A 14,224-nucleotide genomic window follows, 5' to 3' on the forward strand; every position below is an offset into this window, starting at 1 on the left:
TAGAGACCCTACAGAGACACTAGAGAGACCCTAGGGAACCTATAGAGACCCTAGGAACCCTATAGAGACCCTATAGAGACCCTAGGGATCCTATAGAGACCCTATAGAGACCCTAGGAACCCTATAGAGACCCTATAGAGACCCTAGGGACCCTATAGAGACCCTAGGAACCCTATAGAGACCCTATAGAGACCCTAGGGACCCTATAGAGACCCTATAGAGACACTAGAGACCCTATAGAGACACTATAGAGACCCTAGAGACCCTATAGAGACCCTAGGGACCCTATAGAGACCCTAGGAACCCTATAGAGACCCTATAGAGACCCTAGGGACCCTATAGAGACCCTATAGAGACCCTAGAGACCCTATAGAGACCCTATAGAGACCCTATAGAGACCCTAGGGACCCTATAGAGACCCTATAGAGACTCTAGGGAACCTATAGAGACCCTAGAGAGACCCTAGAGACCCTATAGAGACCCTAGGGACCCTATAGAGACCCTATAGAGACCCTAGAGACCATATAGACACCCTAGAGAGACCCTAGAGACCCTATAGAGACCCTAGGAACCCTATAGAGACCCTATAGAGACCCTATGGACCCTATAGAGACCCTTGGAACCCTATAGAGACCCTAGGAACCCTATAGAGACCCTATAGAGACCCTAGGGATCCTATAGAGACCCTATAGAGACCCTAGAGACCCTATAGAGACACTCTAGAGATTCTAGGGAACCTATAGAGACCCTAGGAACCCTATAGAGACCCTATAGAGACCCTAGGGATCCTATAGAGACCCTATAGAGACCCTAGGGACCCTATAGAGATCCTATAGAGACACTAGAGACCCTATAGAGACCCAAGAGACCCTATAGAGACCCTAGAGAGACCCTAGAGACCCTATAGAGACCCTAGGAACCCTATAGAGACCCTATAGAGACCCTAGGGACCCTATAGAGACCCTACGAACCCTATAGAGACCCTATAGAGACCCTAGGGACCCTATAGAGACCCTATAGAGACACTAGAGACCCTATAGAGACCCTATAGAGAACCTAGAGACCCTATAGAGACCCTAGGGACCCTATAGAGACCCTAGGAACCCTATAGATACCCTATAGAGACCCTAGGACCATATAGAGACCCTATAGAGACCCTAGAGACCCTATAGAGACCCTATAGAGACCCTATAGAGACCCTAGGGAACCTATAGAGACCCTATAGAGACCCTAGAGACCCTATAGAGACCCTAGAGAGACCCTAGAGACCCTACAGAGACCCTAGAGAGACCCTAGAGACCCTATAGAGACCCTAGGGACCCTATAGAGACCCTAGGAACCCTATAGAGACCCTAGGGACCCTATAGAGACCCTATAGAGGCCCTAGAGACCCTACAGAGACCCTAGAGAGACCCTAGGGAACCTATAGAGACCCTAGGAACCCTATAGAGACCCTATAGAGACACTAGGGATCCTATAGAGACCCTATAGAGACCCTAGGCACCCTATAGAGACCCTATAGAGACCCTAGGGACCCTATAGAGACCCTATAGAGACCAAGAGACCTATAGAGACCCTAGAGAGACCCTAGAGACCCTATAGAGACCCTAGGAACCCTATAGAGACCCTATAGAGAGCCTAGGAACCCTATAGAGACCCTAGGAACCCTATAGAGACCCTATAGAGACCCTAGGGACCCTATAGAGACCCTAGAGAGACCCTAGAGACCCTACAGAGACCCTAGAGAGACCCTAGAGAGACCCTAGAGACCCTACAGAGACCCTAGGGACCCTATAGAGACCCTAGGAACCCTATAGAGACCCCTATAGAGACCCTAGGGACCCTATAGAGACCCAATAGAGACACTAGAGACCCTATAGAGACACTATAGAGACACTAGAGACCCTATAGAGACCCTATAGAGACCATATAGAGACCCTAGGAACCCTATAGATACCCTATAGAGACCCTAGGGACCCTATAGAGACCCTAGGGACCCTATAGAGACCCTATAGAGACCCTAGAGACCCTATAGAGACCCTAGAGAGACCCTAGAGACACTATAGAGACCCTAGGGACCCTATAGAGACTCTAGGAACCCTATAGAGACCCTATAGAGACCCTAGGGACCCTATAGAGACCCTATAGAGACCCTAGAGACCCTATAGAGACCCTATAGAGACCCTAGAGACCCTATAGAGACCCTAGAGAGACCCTAGAGACCCTACAGAGACCCTAGAGAGACCCTAGAGACCCTATAGAGACCCTAGGGACCCTATAGAGACCCTATAGAGACCCTAGAGACCCTATAGACACCCTAGAGAGACCCTAGAGACCCTATAGAGACCCTAGAGAGACCCTAGAGACACTATAGAGACCCTAGGGACCCTATAGAGACCCTAGGAACCCTATAGAGACCCTATAGAGACCCTAGGGACCCTATAGAGACCCTATAGAGGCCCTAGAGACCCTATAGAGACACTATAGAGACCCTAGGAACCCTATACAGACCCTAGGAACCCTATAGAGACACTATAGAGACCCTAGGGACCCTATAGAGTCCCTATAGTGACCCTAGAGACCCTATAGAGACCCTAGGGACCCTATAGAGACCCTAGGAACCCTATGGAGACCCTATAGAGACCCTATAGAGACCCTAGGGACCCTATAGAGACCCTATAGAAACACTAGAGACCCTATAGAGACCCTATAGAGACCCTAGGAAACATATAGAGACCCTATAGAGACCCTAGGGACCCTATAGAGACCCTATAGAGACCCTAGAGACCCTAGAGAGACCCTAGAGAGACCCTAGAGACCCTATAGAGACCCTATAGAGAACCTAGAGACCCTATAGAGACACTATAGAGACCCTATAGAGACCCTAGGGACCCTATAGAGACCCTATAGAGACCCTAGAGACCCTATAGAGACCCTAGAGAGACCCTAGAGACCCTACAGAGACCCTAGAGAGACCCTAGAGACCCTATAGAGACCCTAGGGACCCTATAGAGACCCTAGGAACCCTATAGAGACCCTATAGAGACCCTAGGGACCCTATAGAGACCCTATAGAGGCCCTAGAGACCCTACAGAGACCCTAGAGATACCCTAGGGAACCTATAGAGACCCTAGGAACCCTATAGAGACCCTATAGAGACACTAGGGATCCTATAGAGACCCCTATAGAGACCCTAGGAACCCTATAGAGACCCTATAGAGACCCTAGGGACCCTATAGAGACCCTATAGAGACCCAAGAGACCCTATAGAGACCCTAGAGAGACCCTAGAGACCCTATAGAGACCCTAGGAACCCTATAGAGACCCTATAGAGACCCTAGGGACCCTATAGAGACCCTTGAACCCTATAGTGACCCTATAGAGACCCCAGGGACCCTATAGAGACCCTAGAGAGACCCTAGAGACCCTACAGAGACCCTATAGAGACCCTAGGGACCCTATAGAGACCCAATAGAGACACTAGAGACCCTATAGAGACACTATAGAGACACTAGAGACCCTATAGAGACCCTATAGAGACCCTAGAGACTCTATAGAGACCCTATAGAGACCCTAGAGACCCTATAGAGACCCTATAGAGACCCTGGAGACCCTATAGAGACCCTAGAGAGACCCTAGAGACCCTACAGAGACCCTAGAGAGACCCTAGAGACCCTATAGAGACCCGAGGGACCCTATAGAGACCCTAGGAACCCTATAGAGACCCTATAGAGACCCTAGAGACCCTATAGACACCCTAGAGAGACCCTAGAGACCCTATAGAGACCCTAGAGAGACCCTAGAGACACTATAGAGACCCTAGGGACCCTATAGAGACCCTAGGAACCCTATAGAGACCCTATAGAGACCCTAGGGACCCTATAGAGACCCTATAGAGGCACTAGAGACCCTATAGAGACACTATAGAGACCCTAGGAACCCTATAGAGACCCTAGGAACCCTATAGAGACCCTATAGAGACCCTAGGGACCCTATAGAGTCCCTATAGTGACCCTAGAGACCCTATAGAGACCCTAGGGACCCTATAGAGACCCTAGGAACCCTATGGAGACCCTATAGAGACCCTATAGAGACCCTAGGGACCCTATAGAGACCCTATAGAGACACTAGAGACCCTATAGAGACCCTATAGAGACCCTAGGAAACCTATAGAGACCCTATAGAGACCCTAGGGACCCTATAGAGACCCTATAGAGACCCTAGAGACCCTATAGAGACCCTAGAGAGACCCTAGAGACCCTATAGAGACCCTATAGAGACCCTAGGAACCCTATAGAGACCCTATAGAGACCCTAGGGACCCTATAGAGACACTATAGAGACCCTGGAGACCCTATAGAGACCCTAGGGAACCTATAGAGACCCTAGGAACCCTATAGAGACCCTATAGAGACCCTAGGGATCCTATAGAGACCCTATAGAGACCCTAGGGACCCTATAGAGATCCTATAGAGACACTAGAGACCCTATAGAGACCCAAGAGACCCTATAGAGACACTAGAGAGACCCTAGAGACCCTATAGAGACCCTAGGAACCCTATAGAGACCCTATAGAGACCCTAGGAACCCTACAGAGACCCTAGGAACCCTATAGAGACCCTATAGAGACCCTAGGGACCATACAGAGACCCTATAGAGACACTAGAGACCTTATAGAGACACTATAGAGACCCTAGAGACCCTATAGAGACCCTAGGGACCCTATAGAGACCCTAGGAACCCTATAGAGACCCTATAGAGACCCTAGGGACCCTATAGAGACACTATAGAGACACTAGAGACCCTATAGAGACCCTATAGAGACCCTAGGGACCCTATAGAGACCCTATAGAGACCCTACAGACCCTACAGAGACCCTAGAGAGACCCTAGAGACCCTATAGAGACCCTAGAGAGACCCTAGAGACACTATAGAGACCCTAGGGACCCTATAGAGACCCTAGGAACCCTATAGAGACCCTATAGAGACCCTAGGGACCCTATAGAGACCCTATAGAGGCCCTAGAGACCCTATAGAGACCCTAGGAACCCTATAGAGACCGTATAGAGACCCTGGAGACCCTATAGAGACCCTAGAGAGACCCTAGAGACCCTAGAGAGACCCTAGGGACCCTATAGAGACCCTATAGAGACCCTAGGGACCCTATAGAGACCCTATAGAGACACTAGAGGCCCTATAGAGACCCTATAGAGGCCCTAGAGACCCTATAGAGACCCTAGGGAACCTATAGAGACCCTAGGAACCCTATAGAGACCCTATAGAGACCCTGGGGACCCTATAGAGTCCCTATAGTGACCCTAGAGACCCTATAGAGACCCTAGGGGCCCTATAGAGACCCTAAAAACCCTATAGAGACCCTATAGAGACCCTACAGAGACCCTAGGGACCCTATAGAGACCCTATAGAGACACTATAGAGACCCTAGGGACCCTATAGAGACCCTAGGAACCCTATAGAGACCCTATAGAGACCCTAGGGACCCTATAGAGACACTATAGAGACACTAGAGACCCTATAGAGACCCTATAGAGACCCTAGGAACCCTATAGAGTCGCTAGGGAACCTATAGAGACCCTAGAGAGACCCTAGAGACCCTATAGAGACCCTAGGAACCCTATAGAGACCCTATAGAGACCCTACGGACCCTATAGAGACCCTAGGAACCCTATAGAGACCCTAGGAACCCTATAGAGACCTTATAGGGACCCTAGGGATCCTATAAAGACCCTATAGAGACCCTAGAGACCCTATAGAGACCCTAGGGATCCTATAGAGACCCTATAGAGACCCTAGGGACCCTATAGAGATCCTATAGAGACACTCGAGACCCTATAGAGACCCAAGAGACCCTATAGAGACCCTAGAGAGACCCTAGAGACCCTATAGAGACCCTAGGAACCCTAAAGAGACCCTATAGAGACCCTAGGGACCCTATAGAGACCCTAGGAACCCTATAGAGACCCTATAGAGACCCTAGGGACCCTATAGAGACCCTATAGAGACACTAGAGACCCTATAGAGACACTGTAGAGACCCTAGAGACCCTATAGAGACCCTAGGGACCCTATAGAGACCCTAGGAACCCTATAGAGACCCTATAGAGACCCTAGGGACCCTATAGAGACCCTATAGAGACCCTATAGAGACCCTAGGAACCCTATAGAGACCCTATAGAGACCCTAGGGACCCTATAGAGACCCTATAGAGACCCTAGAGGCCCTATAGAGACCCTATAGAGACCCTATAGAGACCCTAGGACCCTATAGAGACCCTATAGAGACCCTAGAGACCCTATAGAGACCCTATAGAGACCCTAGAGACCCTACAGAGACCCTAGAGAGACCCTAGAGACCCTATAGAGACTCTAGGGACCCTATAGAGACCCTAGGAACCCTATAGAGACCTTATAGGGACCCTAGGGATCCTATAAAGACCCTATAGAGACCCTAGAGACCCTATAGAGACCCTAGGGATCCTATAGAGACCCTATAGAGACCCTAGGGACCCTATAGAGATCCTATAGAGACACTAGAGACCCTATAGAGACCCAAGAGACCCTATAGAGACCCTAGAGAGACCCTAGAGACCCTATAGAGACCCTAGGAACCCTAAAGAGACCCTATAGAGACCCTAGGGACCCTATAGAGACCCTAGGAACCCTATAGAGACCCTATAGAGACCCTAGGGACCCTATAGAGACCCTATAGAGACACTAGAGACCCTATAGAGACACTGTAGAGACCCTAGAGACCCTATAGAGACCCTAGGGACCCTATAGAGACCCTAGGAACCCTATAGAGACCCTATAGAGACCCTAGGGACCCTATAGAGACCCTATAGAGACCCTATAGAGACCCTAGGAACCCTATAGAGACCCTATAGAGACCCTAGGGACCCTATAGAGACCCTATAGAGACCCTAGAGGCCCTATAGAGACCCTATAGAGACCCTATAGAGACCCTAGGGACCCTATAGAGACCCTATAGAGACCCTAGAGACCCTATAGAGACCCTATAGAGACCCTAGAGACCCTACAGAGACCCTAGAGAGACACTAGAGACCCTATAGAGACCCTAGGGACCCTATAGAGACCCTAGGAACCCTATGGAGACCCTATAGAGACCCTATAGAGACCCTAGGGACCCTATAGAGACCCTATAGAGACACTAGAGACACTATAGAGACCCTATAGAGACCCTAGGAACCCTATAGAGACCCTATAGAGACCCTAGGGACCCTATAGAGACCCTATAGAGACCCTAGAGACCCTATAGAGACCCTAGAGAGACCCTAGGGATCCTATAGAGACCCTATAGAGACCCTAGGAACCCTATAGAGACCCTATAGAGACCCTAGGGACCCTATAGAGACCCTATAGAGACACTAGAGACCCTATAGAGACCCTATAGAGACCCTGGAGACCCTATAGAGACCCTAGAGACCCTATAGAGACCCTAGAGAGACCCTAGAGACCCTATAGAGACCCTAGAGAGACCTTAGAGACCCAATAGAGACCCTAGGGACCCTATAGAGACCCTATAGAGACACTAGAGACCCTATAGAGACCCTATAGAGACCCTAGAGACCCTATAGACTCCCTAGGGAACCTATAGAGACCCTTGGAACCCTATAGAGACCCTATAGAGACCCTAGGGACCCTATAGAGACCCTATAGAGACCCTAGAGACCCTATAGAGACACTATAGAGACCCTAGGAACCCTATAGAGACCCTATAGAGACCCTAGGGACCCTATAGAGACCCTATAGAGACACTAGAGACCCTATTGAGACCCTATAGAGACCCTAGGGACCCTATAGAGACACTATAGAGACCCTAGAGACCCTACAGAGACCCTATAGAGACCCTAGAGACCCTATAGAGACCCTAGGGACCCTATAGAGACCCTAGGAACCCTATAGAGACCCTATAGAGACCCTAGAGACCCTATAGACACCCTAGAGAGACCCTAGAGACCCTATAGAGACCCTATAGAGACCCTAGGAACCCTATAGAGACCCTATAGAGACCCTAGGGACCCTATAGAGACCCTATAGAGACACTAGAGACCCTATTGAGACCCTAGAGAGACCCTAGAGACCCTATAGAGACCCTAGAGAGACCCTAGAGACCCTATAGAGACCCTAGAGAGACACTAGAGACCCTATAGAGACCCTAGGGACCCTATAGAGACCCTATAGAGACCCTAGGGACCCTATAGAGACCCTATAGAGACACTAGAGGCCCTATAGAGACCCTATAGAGGCCCTAGAGACCCTATAGAGACCCTAGGGAACCTATAGAGACCCTAGAAACCCTATAGAGACCCTATAGAGACCCTAGGGACCCTATAGAGTCACTATAGTGACCCTAGAGACCCTATAGAGACCCTAGGGACCCTATAGAGACCCTATAGAGACCCTATAGAGACCCTAGGGACCCTATAGAGACCCTATAGAGACACTAGAGACCCTATAGAGACCCTATAGAGACCCTAGGAAACCTATAGAGACCGTATAGAGACCCTAGAGACCCTATAGAGACCCTATAGAGACCCTAGAGACCCTACAGAGACCCTAGAGAGACCCTAGAGAACCTATAGAGACCCTAGAGAGACCTTAGAGACCCTATAGAGGCCCTAGGGACCCTATAGAGACCCTATAGAGACACTAGAGACCCTATAGAGACCCTATAGAGACCCTAGAGACCCTATAGACTCCCTAGGGAACCTATAGAGACCCTTGGAACCCTATAGAGACCCTATAGAGACCCTAGGGACACTATAGAGACCCTATAGAGACCCTAGAGACCCTATAGAGACCCTATAGAGACCCTAGGAACCCTATAGAGACCCTATAGAGACCCTAGGGACCCTATAGAGACCCTATAGAGACACTAGAGACCCTATAGAGACCCTATAGAGACCCTAGAGACCCTATAGAGACCCTAGGGAACCTATAGAGACCCTAGGAACCCTATAGAGACCCTACAGAGACCCTAGGGATCATATAGAGACCCTATAGAGACCCTAGAGACCCTAGAGAGACCCTAGAGAGACCCTAGAGAACCTATAGAGACCCTAGGGAACCTATAGAGACCCTATAGAGACCCTAGGGATCCTATAGAGACCCTATAGAGACCCTAGGGACCCTATAGAGACCTTATAGAGACCCTAGAGACCCTATAGAGACCCTATAGAGACCCTAGGGAACCTATAGAGACCCTAGGAACCCTATAGAGACCCTATAGAGACCCTAGGGATCCTATAGAGACCCTATAGAGACCCTAGGGACCCTATAGAGACCCTAGGAACCCTATAGAGACCCTATAGAGACCCTATAGAGACCCTAGAGAGACCCTATAGAGACCCTAGGGACCCTATAGAGACCCTATAGAGACACTAGAGACCCTATTGAGACCCTATAGAGACCATATAGAGACCCTAGGAACCATATAGAGACCCTATAGAGACCCTAGAGAGACCCTAGAGACCCTATAGAGACCCTAGGGACCCTATAGAGACTCTAGGAACCCTATAGAGACCCTATAGAGACCCTAGGGACCCTATAGAGACACTATAGAGACCCTAGAGACCCTATAGAGACCCTATAGAGACCCTACAGACCATATAGAGACCGTATAGAGACCCTAGAGACCCTATAGAGACCCTATAGAGACCCTAGAGACCCTATAGAGACCCTAGAGAGACCCTAGAGACCCTATAGAGACCCTATAGAGACCCTAGGAACCCTATAGAGACCGTATTGAGACCCTAGAGACCCTATAGAGACCCTAGAGAGACCCTAGAGACCCTATAGAGACCCTAGAGAGACCCTAGAGACCCTATAGAGACCCTAGGGACCCTATAGAGACCCTATAGAGACCCTAGGGACCCTATAGAGACCCTATAGAGACACTAGAGGCCCTATAGAGACCCTATAGAGGCCCTAGAGACCCTATAGAGACCCTAGTGAACCTATAGAAACCCTAGGAACCCTATAGAGACCCTATAGAGACCCTAGGGACCCTATACAGTCCCTATAGTGACCCTAGAGACCCTATAGAGACCCTAGGGACCCTATAGAGACCCTAGGAACCCTATAGAGACCCTATAGAGACCCTATAGAGACCCTAGGGACCCTATAGAGACCCTATAGAGACACTAGAGACCCTATAGAGACCCTATAGAGACCCTAGGAAACCTATAGAGACCGTATAGAGACCCTAGAGACCCTATAGAGACCCTATAGAGACCCTAGAGACCCTATAGAGACCGTAGAGAGACCCTAGAGACCCTATAGAGACCCTAGAGAGACCTTAGAGACCCAATAGAGACCCTAGGGACCCTATAGAGACCCTATAGAGACACTAGAGACCCTATAGAGACCCTATAGAGACCCTAGAGACCCTATAGACTCCCTAGGGAACCTATAGAGACCCTTGGAACCCTATAGAGACCCTATAGAGACCCTAGGGACCCTATAGAGACCCTATAGAGACCCTAGAGACCCTATAGAGACCCTATAGAGACCCTAGGAACCCTATAGAGACCCTATAGAGACCCTAGGGACCCTATAGAGACCCTATAGAGACACTAGAGACCCTATAGAGACCCTATAGAGAACCTAGGGACCCTATAGAGACACTATAGAGACCCTAGAGACCCTATAGAGACCCTATAGAGACCCTAGAGACCCTATAGAGACCCTAGGGACCCTATAGAGACCCTAGGAACCCTATAGAGACCCTATAGAGACCCTAGAGACCCTATAGACACCCTAGAGAGACCCTAGAGACCCTATAGAGACCCTATAGAGACCCTAGGAACCCTATAGAGACCCTATAGAGACCCTAGGGACCCTATAGAGACCCTATAGAGACACTAGAGACCCTATTGAGACCCTAGAGAGACCCTAGAGACCCTATAGAGACCCTAGAGAGACCCTAGAGACCCTATAGAGACCCTAGAGAGACACTAGAGACCCTATAGAGACCCTAGGGACCCTATAGAGACCCTATAGAGACACTAGGGACCCTATAGAGACCCTATAGAGACACTAGAGGCCCTATAGAGACCCTATAGAGGCCCTAGGGACCCTATAGAGACCCTAGGGAACCTATAGAGACCCTAGGAACCCTATAGAGACCCTATAGAGACCCTAGGGACCCTATAGAGTCCCTATAGTGACCCTAGAGACCCTATAGAGACCCTAGGGACCCTATAGAGACCCTAGAGACCCTATAGAGATCCTATAGAGACCCTAGGGAACCTACAGAGACCCTAGGAACCCTATAGAGACCCTATAGAGACCCTAGGGATCCTATAGAGACCCTATAGAGACCCTAGGGACCCTATAGAGACCCTAGGAACCCTATAGAGACCCTATAGAGACCCTATAGAGACCCTAGGGACCCTATTGAGACCCTATAGAGACCATATAGAGACCCTAGGAACCATATAGAGACCCTATAGAGACCCTAGAGAGACCCTAGAGACCCTATAGAGACCCTAGGGACCCTATAGAGACTCTAGGAACCCTATAGAGACCCTATAGAGACCCTAGGGACCCTATAGAGACACTATAGAGACCCTAGAGACCCTATAGAGACCCTATAGAGACCCTAGAGACCATATAGAGACCGTATAGAGACCCTAGAGACCCTATAGAGACCCTATAGAGACCGTAGAGACCCTATAGAGACCCTATAGAGACCCTAGAGACCCTATAGAGACCCTAGGGAACCTATAGAGACCCTAGGAACCCTATAGAGACCCTATAGAGACCCTAGGGATCCTATAGAGACCCTATAGAGACCCTAGAGACCCTAGAGAGACCCTAGAGAGACCCTAGAGAACCTATAGAGACCCTAGGGAACCTATAGAGACCCTATAGAGACCCTAGGGATCCTATAGAGACCCTATAGAGACCCTAGGGACCCTATAGAGACCTTATAGAGACCCTAGAGACCCTATAGAGACCCTATAGAGACCCTAGGGAACCTATAGAGACCCTAGGAACCCTATAGAGACCCTATAGAGACCCTTGGGATCCTATAGAGACCCTATAGAGACCCTAGGGACCCTATAGAGACCCTAGGAACCCTATAGAGACCCTATAGAGACCCTATAGAGACCCTAGAGAGACCCTATAGAGACCCTAGGGACCCTATAGAGACCCTAGGAACCCTAGAGAGACCGTATTGAGACCCTAGAGGCCCTATAGAGACCCTAGAGAGACCCTAGAGACCCTATAGAGACCCTAGAGAGACCCTAGAGACACTATAGAGACCCTAGGGACCCTATAGAGACCCTATGGAGACACTAGAGGCCCTATAGAGAACCTATAGAGGCCCTAGAGACCCTAGAGAGACCCTAGGGAATCTATAGAAACCCTAGGAACCCTATAGAGACCCTATAGAGACCCTAGGGACCCTATACAGTCCCTATAGTGACCCTAGAGACCCTATAGAGACCCTAGGGACCCTATAGAGACCCTAGGAACGCTATAGAGACCCTATAGAGACCCTATGGAGACCCTAGGGACCCTATAGAGACCCTATAGAGACACTAGAGACCCTATAGAGACACTATAGAGACCCTAGGAAATCTATAGAGACCGTATAGAGACCCTAGAGACCCTATAGAGACCCTATAGAGACCCTAGAGACCCTATAGAGACCCTAGAGAGACCCTAGAGACCCTATAGAGACCCTAGAGAGATCTTAGAGACCCTATAGAGACCCTAGAGAGACCTTAGAGACCCTATAGAGACCCTAGGGACCCTATAGAGACCCTAGGAACCCTATAGAGACCCTATAGTGACCCTAGGGAACCTATAGAGACCCTATAGAGACACTAGAGACCCTATAGAGACCCTATAGAGACACTAGGAACCCTATAGACTCCCTAGGGAACCTATAGAGGCACTTGGAACCCTATAGAGACCCTATAGAGACCCTAGGGACCCTATAGAGACCCTATAGAGACCCTAGAGACCCTATAGAGACCCTATAGAGACCCTAGGAACCCTATAGAGACCCTATAGAGACCCTAGGGACCCTATAGAGACCCTATAGAGACACTAGAGACCCTATAGAGACCCTATAGAGACCCTAGAGACCCTATAGAGACCCTAGGAACCCTATAGAGACCCTATAGAGACCCTAGGGATCCTATAGAGACCCTATAGAGACCCTAGAGACCCTATAGAGACCCTAGAGAGACCCTAGAGAACCTATAGAGACCCTAGGGAACCTATAGAGACCCTATAGAGACCCTAGGGATCCTATAGAGACCCTATAGAGACCCTAGGGACCCTATAGAGACCCTATAGAGACCCTAGAGACCCTATAGAGACCCTATAGAGACCCTAGGGAACCTATAGAGACCCTAGGAACCCTATAGAGACCCTATAGAGACCCTAGGGATCCTATAGAGACCCTATAGAGACCCTAGGGACCCTATAGAGACCCTATAGAGACACTAGAGACCCTATAGAGACCCTATAGAGACCCTAGAGAGACCTTAGAGACCCAATAGAGACCCTAGGGACCCTATAGAGACCCTATAGAGACACTAGAGACCCTATAGAGACCCTATAGAGACCCTAGAGACCCTATAGACTCCCTAGGGAACCTATAGAGACCCTTGGAACCCTATAGAGACCCTATAGAGACCCTAGGGACCCTATAGAGACCCTATAGAGACCCTAGAGACCCTATAGAGACCCTATAGAGACCCTAGGAACCCTATAGAGACCCTATAGAGACCCTAGGGACCCTATAGAGACCCTATAGTGACACTAGAGACCCTATTGAGACCCTATAGAGACCCTAGGGACCCTATAGAGACACTATAGAGACCCTAGAGACCCTACAGAGACCCTATAGAGACCCTAGAGACCCTATAGAGACCCTAGGGACCCTATAGAGACCCTAGGAACCCTATAGAGACCCTATAGAGACCCTAGAGACCCTATAGACACCCTAGAGAGACCCTAGAGACCCTATAGAGACCCTATAGAGACCCTAGGAACCCTATAGAGACCCTATAGAGACCCTAGGGACCCTATAGAGACCCTATAGAGACACTAGAGACCCTATTGAGACCCTAGAGAGACCCTAGAGACCCTATAGAGACCCTAGAGAGACCCTAGAGACCCTATAGAGACCCTAGAGAGACACTAGAGACCCTATAGAGACCCA

Source organism: Lathamus discolor, unplaced genomic scaffold, assembly GCF_037157495.1.
Source record: "Lathamus discolor isolate bLatDis1 unplaced genomic scaffold, bLatDis1.hap1 Scaffold_197, whole genome shotgun sequence".
Taxonomy (NCBI): domain Eukaryota; kingdom Metazoa; phylum Chordata; class Aves; order Psittaciformes; family Psittacidae; genus Lathamus; species Lathamus discolor.